The following is a 9,452-nucleotide window of genomic DNA, read 5'->3' as shown; positions in this document are numbered from 1 at the left end:
ATCTTTTGAATACAGCATAACATAGACCTGTCCATGGGCCGGGCGGCCCGACTCGGCCTGACGGCCCACCCGAAATATGGGAGGGTTCGAGTAAAAATATAGGCCCGAAATATGGGCTTGGGCAAAAAAGAGGCCTTTAAAATGGGTCGGCCTCATGAATTTTTTGGCTGGCCCCTTAAATATATTAAATATATATTAAGTTTTTTTATGTTTTAAGTTTTTTATGTTTAAAAAATATATATATTTATTTTTATGTTTAAGTTTTTAGTTTTAGTTTTCAATTTCATTTCCCCGACACTATAATCTACAGTCTGTCTTCCAATTCCAAATCCCTAACCCTATCGTGCCTTGACTTCCTTGACTGCCGATCCACCTCCACCGTCAAGACCTCCACCGATCCACCTCCGGTCCTCCACCCACTTCTAGAATCAATCGTTTAAGGGTTTGTTTCTTCCCGAATCGCCAAGTAGAAGCAAGCATACAAGAACGAGGAGTTTGGTACAGGTACGGGTTTGCTCATCTTCTTCGATTTCCTCGTTTTCATTCTCTTTAAAATACTTCATTTCTTCTGATTATTCTTCTTCAGGTTACTCTTTTCTTTGTTTGCCTACTGATCTTCTTTGTTTGTCATTTCTTTTCTTGTTTCTTCATTTTTCTGTGTACATAAAAAATGCAAGCCTGAGATATAATAGACGCCTTTTGTGTTTTGAGATTCTAAAATGACGTTTCAGGGTTCATTGATGCCATGCGTAATAGTTGATTTGCTTAATGGTCCGAACATAGTGATTCTAAAATATATTTTTTAAGTTTTTTTCCCTCTCCAGTCTCCAGTTATGGAACTATATTGTCCTCATTAAGCTTGTTGTTTTGGTCCTCAAAGTAATTTGTTATGGTCTGATATGGTATATGAGGTTTCGATCCTATGAGCTAATTTTCATGTATTGACTGTTTTATCCTTTGACAGGAGTTTTAATGCGTACTGCAAATAAAAGAGAACAGCTCTATAAGTGAAAGATATTTCAACGTGATAAGTTTAATAAAATTGCAAAAAAGCTTTCCTCCGGGTAAACTTTTTGTTGTGTGGTTTGGAGGTGTGGATCTGAAAAAGAAATGTATGTTCTGTTACGTACACGGTACACCTGTTGCTGGTTTTACTTTTATTTACCCACTGAGATCTGAAGTCTCTTCAGAGTGTTGTTTTTGGCTTAATGATTTTTGCCTTTTTCTTCTTCTGTGCAATGTAACTTGGAAAATGGGAGTGTGTACAAACTACTAGTTCTTATTAGTTTTGGAGCCAGTCCAATCCGCATGATTTTTTAATCTGCAGTACATGATTTTAGTAAACATTAGGATTAATGTATTTTACTTTTTCAGGCATTAGGTACCAGATTCACTCAATTTGTACAGCCTGTATTTCAGAGGTGCATGAATATCATCCAGACTCAACAATTGGGTAAGGTGTTTATCAATTTGACTTTTATTTCTCTTCGAATCAGCAATTTAGGTTAATTTGTTCATTTTTGCTTTTCTCTTTATGGTTGCCTGATGCTTTTATAGATTTGTTCATTTTTATTCACTGTAATAGATTTTTTACTGCTAGATGTATTCCCTATGGTCTGATATGGTATATGAGGTTTCGGTCCTTTAAATAGGGTAACATATGCAGATAACATGTGCCAAATGCCAATGCTCTGCATGTATTTTGTGTACAATATTCTGGTTGAAATTAAAAATGGTTACATTCACAGATCATGCCCCAGCTTTTGGGTTTAATTCCATTATGAATATTTTTCTATTATGAGGGTCTTATTTTCTGTCTGTTTGTTTCTAGTTAATCTAAGTTTATAAAAGTGTATAATAAAAGTGTTGTTGAAATATATATATTCCCTTCCATTTTCTATCTGCTTGTTTCTGGTTAATCCGGGTAACTTCATTTCCTTCTTCTTCTTCTTTGTTTATGAAATGAAATTTGTCAATTAGCTTTCTGTTAATCTATGATTCAATCAAATAATTAAGTGGTAAATGTTTGTTTATATGTTTATATCTCGAAATAAAGTTCTTAGAATTTTGAAATTGTGAAATAAAATAAAAGATTTACGGAAAATTTACTCTTATTTTTCTCGTACAACTCTTCTACAATATATATCGTACATAATTCAAAAAATAGAAGAAGATAACAACTACTTACAGCTGGAAAAAAATATTCTATAGCTAGATAAATTTAAAACAGTTCAAAGATATTCTAAATCTACAATTCTGTTGTAAACAGGAATTCTGTTATGAACAGAATTCTTATCTCAGTCTAACACTCCCCCTCAAGTGGAATTGTGGGATCACACACATTCAACTTGTTCAATACATGTTCAAATGCTTTTCCAGTAACTGCTTTTGTAAGAATATCAGCATGTTGATCTTCAGACTTGACAAAAGGAAATACTACTGCACCAGTATCCAATTTTTCCTTGATAAAATGTCGATCTATTTCCACATGTTTTGTTCGATCATGCTGCACCGGATTCTCTGAAATACTTATTGCAGCCTTGTTATCACAGTTTATTCTACATGTTCCCTTTATTGGAAAACTTATTTCTGCTAATAGCTTTTGAAGCCACAGAACTTCAGTCAGCCCTCTTGCGATCCCTCGGAACTCTGCTTCTGCACTTGAAAGAGCCACTACTTTCTGTTTCTTACTCTTCCATGTTACCAAATTGCCTCCAACAAAAGTAAAATAACCAGACGTGGATCTCCTATCAATCGGATTTCACCTTGATCAAGATCGATATATGCTTCTATGTCCAAATGACCATTCTTCTGAAATAGAACTCCTCTCTCTGGTGTTCCTTTCAGATATCGAACCACTCTCAATGCAGCCTCCATATGATCATTCTGAGGCTTGTGCATAAATTGACTTAGTAACCCCACAGCATATGCTATATCAGGCCTTGTGTGTGACAGATATATCAACTTCCTGATGAGATGCTGATATCGGTTTTGATCCACCGATTCTGCACCCTTAACTATATATAGTCGATGATTCACTGCTATTGGAGTATCCACAGGTCGACAGTCCAACATTCCAGTCTCTGCCAGTAAATCCAATATATACTTCCGCTGTGAAATAAAGATCCCACGCTGTGATCTGAGAACTTCAATCCCAAGAAAATATTTCAAGTTTCCCAAATCCTTCATCTCAAACTCCTGGAAGAGATTTCTCCTAAGTTGAACTATTTCATCAGTATCATCACCAGTGATTATCATATCATCAACATAGATAATTAAGCATGTAACTAGGCCTTGTCTCCTTTTAACAAATAATGTATGATCGGAGTTACTTTGATAGTATCCATAATTTTTCATTGCCACTGTAAATCTCCCAAACCATGCTCGTGGTGACTGCTTCAATCCATATAAAGCCTTTTTTAATCGACACACATCTTGAGAATGAAAACCCTTTGAAAAACCAGGTAGTGGTTCCATGTATAATTCTTCCACTAGATCTCCATGAAGAAACGCATTCTTCACATCAAATTGATGAAGTGCCCAATCTCGATTAGCAGCGACTGAGAACAATACTCTCAATGTATCAATCTTAGCCACCGGTGAGAAAGTCTCAGAATAGTCCACGCCATACGTCTAAGTATATCCTTTAGCTACTAATCTCGCTTTGTACCGCTCAACGGACCCATCAGCTTTGTGTTTCACTGTGAAAACCCATCTACATCCCACTGGTTTCTTCCCTGATGGAAGCACACACTTATCCCATGTTCCATTTTTCATTAATGCATCCATCTCCACTACCATAGCATTCCTCCACTCATCCTTCTTCAATGCTTCCTCCACAGTTCTTGGTAGAACTTCAGAATAGACTGTTGTAGCATATGCATTAGCTACTGAGGACAATCTCCCCCTGACTACATTTGCCACTGGATACATTGACTTTCTGGGCTCATACTCTGGTTCATATCGTTTTGGGGGAATACCTCGAGTACTCCTGGGAGGCAACACATATCTATTCTCTTCTAAATTAGACTCAGGCGCATTATCCTGAGATTCTACATGAATAACTTCATCAGCTCGAGTACTCCTGGGAGGCAACACATATCTATTCTCTTCCAAATTAGACTCAGGCGCATTATCCTGAGATTCTACATGAATAACTTCATCAGTGGGAGTATCAACAGAGTCGGGGGTACTTACCTCTTGGATATCCAGTGGGGTCACCTCAGCAGGCTCTAGAGATGGGTTCTGTCCTTTGTGAACTTGGGGCTCAATAGTGCTTGACCAAACTGGATTTGGTGGCGAAATACAACTCAGCAGTTCTGTCTGATTCTCCCCTTGACTGCTGGTGTGGTTGGTATAGAAGAACTCTGTTTCAAGAAAATCACAATCCATCGTTGTATAGAGACGACGAGTGGATGGAAGATAACACCTATACCCCTTTTTTTGAACCCCATACCCAACAAATACACATTTTAATGAACATGGATCAAACTTATTTCGATCAGTTTTGGGAATATGAACAAATACAGAACAACCAAAAATACGAGGTGGAAGGACAAGAGTGGAGGGAATACTCACATGTTTTGCTAACTCTTGGAGGGGTGTTTGGAGACTTAAGATTTTTGTAGGAAGTCTGTTGATAAGGTAGACAGACGTTGCAACTGCCTCTGGCCAAAAAAATTTAGGAACATGTGATTCAAGCATAAGTGCTCGCGTCATTTCTAGAATAAAATGGTTTTTTCGCTCAGCTACCCCATTTTGTTGTGGAGTATGTGCACATGAAGTTTGATGGATGATTCCCTTCTCAGAAAAAAAATTTTAGCGTAGAATTAACATATTCACCCCCATTATCAGATCGAAGAATTTGTACTGAGGTTTTATATTGAGTAAGTACCATGTTATAAAATTCAATAAACTTAGAAGCTACTTCAGATTTGTCTCTTAAAAAATATACCCAAGTGACACGAGAACAGTCATCGATAAACAAAACAAAATACTGAAAACCAGAGTTTGACATAGAAGACCCAGAATATGGTGTTGGACCCCATACATCAGAATGAACAAGAGAGAAAAATGACTCTACTCTAGTATTAGATGGACTATATGACTGTTTATGACTCTTTGAAAATTTTCAAGTTTCACAAGACAAAGAACTACCACTAGAAAATAACTGAGGAAAAAGATTTTGAAGATAGCCTATTGACGGATGACCTAGACGTCGATGCCATAACCACCGTTGTCTTTCAACACTTCCTTGAGCTAGTACTGCAGCCCTATGTTGAGCCACCTCATCCACATAGTATAACCCATCTCTTTCAGTGCCACGCCCAATCACCTTCCCCGACTGAATATCCTGTAAAAGGCAAAAACTAGAAAGCATTAGCACCATACAATTCAATTCTTTCGTAACATGACTTATGGAGAGTAGTTTGCAAGATAAATTTGGGACATGGAGATAATTCTTCAACTTCAAAGACGGTGATAATTCTATTGTTCCCGCTCCATATACTGGAGACACTCCACCATTAGCACTCAGTATTGATACTTTCGTAGGAACAGTACTACTTATCAAATCACTTTGGTCATAGGTCATTGTATCAGTTGCACCGCAATCAAACAACCATTGGGAATTTTTTTGTGATCCGGATACACATATATTTGCAGCACCAACATGGGATTTAAAACATGGAGAGGGTAACAAACTTTCGGAATCAATAAGTGGGGGGTTGGAAAAATAATTTCCAGCCCCTTTACCTATGTTAGAGAACATATTTCTGCCTTTTTCAATCCCGGCTGCCTGATTTGCACCTCCTATGTTTTCTCCCATTTGTTCTCTTGTCCCAACGTTGTTGTCTTGGCCAGTTGCTGCAGCTGCTGACCCTGTTGGCTGTCTTTCCTTCTGACGTGCTTTCCAACCATCGGGGAACCCGATTATATGGTAGCATTCTTCCTTCGAGTGTCGATGTTTTCCACAGTGAGAGTACCATAATTTAGAGCGGTCTACACATCCACTACGTTGTGAGAAACCTTTACCAACGTCCCATCGTGGCTTGGTGGAATAGCTTTGTCCAGTGGATACCTTCTCTGTCACTGATTTTCCTCCTTCCGAAGCGGCCACCAATGATGAAAGTAGGCCAGCTCCAACTCCTGAGGTGACTGCCGATGATAGATTTCCAGTCATAACTTTTCGACGATCTCGTTCCCTTCGAATTGTTGCATAGGCTGCCTCTGAGGTAGGTAAAGGTTCTTTTTTTAGCAAATCTCTTTTATCTGAATCAAATTCTTCTCCAATTCCAGCGAGAAATTGATACAATTTCTGGTCCGATCTGAGTTTATTAAACATTGTGATGTCATCTGCACAAATCATAGGATTAGGTTGTCTGACTTCCATCTCCCGCCATAGTCTCTGCAATTTACTGTAATAAACCTCCAATGTATCTGTGCCTTGTTTCATTGTGTTTGCTCGAACCGTAAGATCAAACAATTGAACTCCTTCTCGTCCCTGACTGTAGGTTGTAGCCAGACCATTCCATAAATCCTTGGCTGTTGGATACTCTGCATAGTCTGTAATTAACTCAGCTTCCATATTATCTAGCATCCAAGAACATACTAACGGGTCTGTTTGCTCCCATTTAGTATAGTCCAAGGTGCTTTTCTCCGGTGGTGCTGGAACTCCAATGATGTGCCTTAACTGTCCTCTACTTCCGATTGCCATTCTCATCAAGCGTGCCCAAAGAGAGTAATTATATTGATTTAATTTTGTGCTTAGCGTAACTGTATGATGACTTTGTAATGATTGTTGTGGCTGCAGATTTTGCAAGACTCTTGTCAATTGATCTGCCAAACTCGTTTCGGTCTAGTCTGTTTGCGTAGACCGTCGATCACTGCTACTCCTTTCATCTTCCATTACTAAGATATAATATATAATGATTGCCGATAATTCAAATCCTAGGAAATCGAACCTGGCTCTGATACCATGAAATAAAATAAAAAGATTTCTGGGAAAATTTGCTCTTATTTTTCTGTACAACTCTTCTACAATATATATGCGTACATAATTCAAAAAATAGAAGAAGATAACAACTACTTACAGCTGGAAAAAAATATTCTACAGCTAGATAAATTTAAAACAGTTCAAAGATATTCTAAATCTACAATTACATTTATGTGTGAATTACATTATGAATGTAATTCTTATCTCAGTCTAACAATTGCATGGGATTCGAGTTTAATGAATTTATTATAATGTTTACTTAGATCACAAGCTTAGTTTCTTCATTTAATCTCATCATCTTCTTTTCTTTTTTTTTGCTTTATTTTATTGCAGAAACAATCGACATTGAAATCGATTTGGCATACCTTAGCTTCCTTTCCTGTAAGCTTTTAGTTACATTTTCTTTTTACAATTTAGTTTAATTTGATTTTCCTTTATTTTACTTTGTACAACATTTTGCAGATTAGCAGATTTTCCCGTAAGCTAAACTTGCTTATCTACTAGTAGGAAAATAATGGGATTGAGAAATAGAGATGCTTCTATTTAAGATTTTGGATTGGATTTATGCAATTTGAATTTCATTAATTTCTTTTTGGTACATATGTAATTTAGCTTATAGAATAAGTATGAATATCTCAATTGTTTAAATGCAAAGGATGTTTTCTAGTTTAGGTTTATATTATATATTTAATAATTTGCCTATGGTTTATATATAAATTTGAAATCTAATAAATGTTTTTGTTCCATTCAATATTTCAATTCCTATTCATTTTTGTTTGCATTTTAATTTTGTTTGAGTTTTCCTCTACATAACGATAACGAACTTTCAAAGTTAAACTATTTTATCTAGTTTTCATTTGTAGACCATGATATCCTTTTAAAATTATTTCAAATTTTTTTTATACAAGGTAATTTTAAAGATAATTGATTGTAGCTTAAAATTATTTCAAAAGTTAGTATGAATTTTATTAAAAAATATTTAATAACAAATTATATATTTGTAATTTTTAAAAGATTAAATTAATTTTTATAAAAGTAAGCATTTAAAGAGTTCAAAGTATGCATCTAAGCTACAATTTTAACCTATTTGTATATTTAATAAAATATGAATCTATTTGCATCAAAGTATGCATATAAGCTACAATTTAGACAGCAAGTATGCATTTTGTTTTAACCAATTTGTATATTTAATAAAATATAAACCTATTTGTATCAAAGTATGCATATAAGCTATAATTTAAACAGCAAGTATGCATTTTGTTTTAACCTATTTGTATATTTAATAAAATATTTGTATATATATATTCAGTAACCGAGTTATAAATAAGATTATTTTTGGATTTCAGGACTTCAATTTTTATGACTATGGCTAGTTCGAACACTCCTATACCTGTGGACGATGGGTTTAATGAGTACGAAAGTGCTGTCAAACATCAAAAGTCCACCACTTCAAAGGTGTGGGATGAAATGACAAAGCTTGAATGCGAGAACAAAAATGAATTGAAGGTACAATGTAATCACTGTAAGACTATCTTCTCTGCTAAGTCTTCTAGTGGAACCTCTCATTTAAGACGTCATCTAAATAGCTGTTTGAAAAAAGTTAATAAGGACATCACTCAATACACCATAGCCACTCAACCATCGCCAGAAGGTGTTCCATTTATAAAAAAAACTACAAGTTTGATGCTGATGAGTGTCGTCAAGCTATTTCTACTTTTCTTGTGTGTGGCAAGCATTCATTTAGGACAGTTGAAGAACCGGGATTTAGATACATGATGAGAATTGCTAGTCCTAATTTTAAGAGTATAAGTAGACAAACAGCTACTAGGGATGTCCTAAAGTATTATGCAAAAGAGAGAGATCATGTTAAAGAAGAGTTGGCTAGAGCACCTGGTTTAATTTGTCTAACTTCTGATAATTGGAATTCGGAGCATACTAATGATGAATATATTTGCATTACTGCTCATTGGGTTGACAAAGATTGGAAGCTACAAAAGAGAATCATAAGGTTTAGAGCTTTATTTCCTCCGTATGATGGTTTGAACATAGCGGATGAACTTGTTTTATGTTTATCTCAATGGGGTATAGATAAGAAAAATTTTAGCATCACTTTGGACAATGCTTCTTATAATGATGTTATGGTTTCTTGTCTTAAAAATTGTTTTCGTGCAAACCGAGCTATTTTGTGTGATGGTGCTTTTTTTCAAGTTAGATGTTGTGCACATATATTGAATCTTATAGTTAAAGCTGGTTTGGAATTTGCCGATGATGTTGTTTGTAAGATTTGAAATGGGATTAGGTACATAAAAAACTCAGGAATTCGTAGGAAAAGATTTTATGATGTGGCCGACAAAAGTTTTCATTTGAATGTGACCAAAAAGTTGCGTCAAGATGTGTGTGTGTGATGGAATTCTACTTATTTGATGCTTGAATCTTCTTTTTACTATAAAGATGTGCT

At 35.6% G+C, this 9,452-nt stretch overlaps 1 long non-coding RNA gene across 1 annotated transcript; it reads left to right on the top strand.

Moving 5' to 3' along the window:
• Positions 1-287: 287 nt before the first annotated feature.
• LOC128042589 (uncharacterized) lies at positions 288-9,245 on the top strand. The gene is made up of 4 exons (XR_008198042.1): positions 288-504; positions 1,375-1,458; positions 7,328-7,375; positions 8,341-9,245. It is a non-coding gene; the product is annotated as an uncharacterized LOC128042589 (long non-coding RNA).
• The last annotated feature ends 207 nt before the right edge of the window (positions 9,246-9,452 follow it).

Source organism: Gossypium raimondii, chromosome 7, assembly GCF_025698545.1.
Source record: "Gossypium raimondii isolate GPD5lz chromosome 7, ASM2569854v1, whole genome shotgun sequence".
Classification (NCBI taxonomy): Eukaryota; Viridiplantae; Streptophyta; class Magnoliopsida; order Malvales; family Malvaceae; genus Gossypium; species Gossypium raimondii.
The sequence above is the reverse complement of the archived record's forward strand: the minus strand, read 5'-3'. Positions and strand labels throughout refer to the sequence as shown.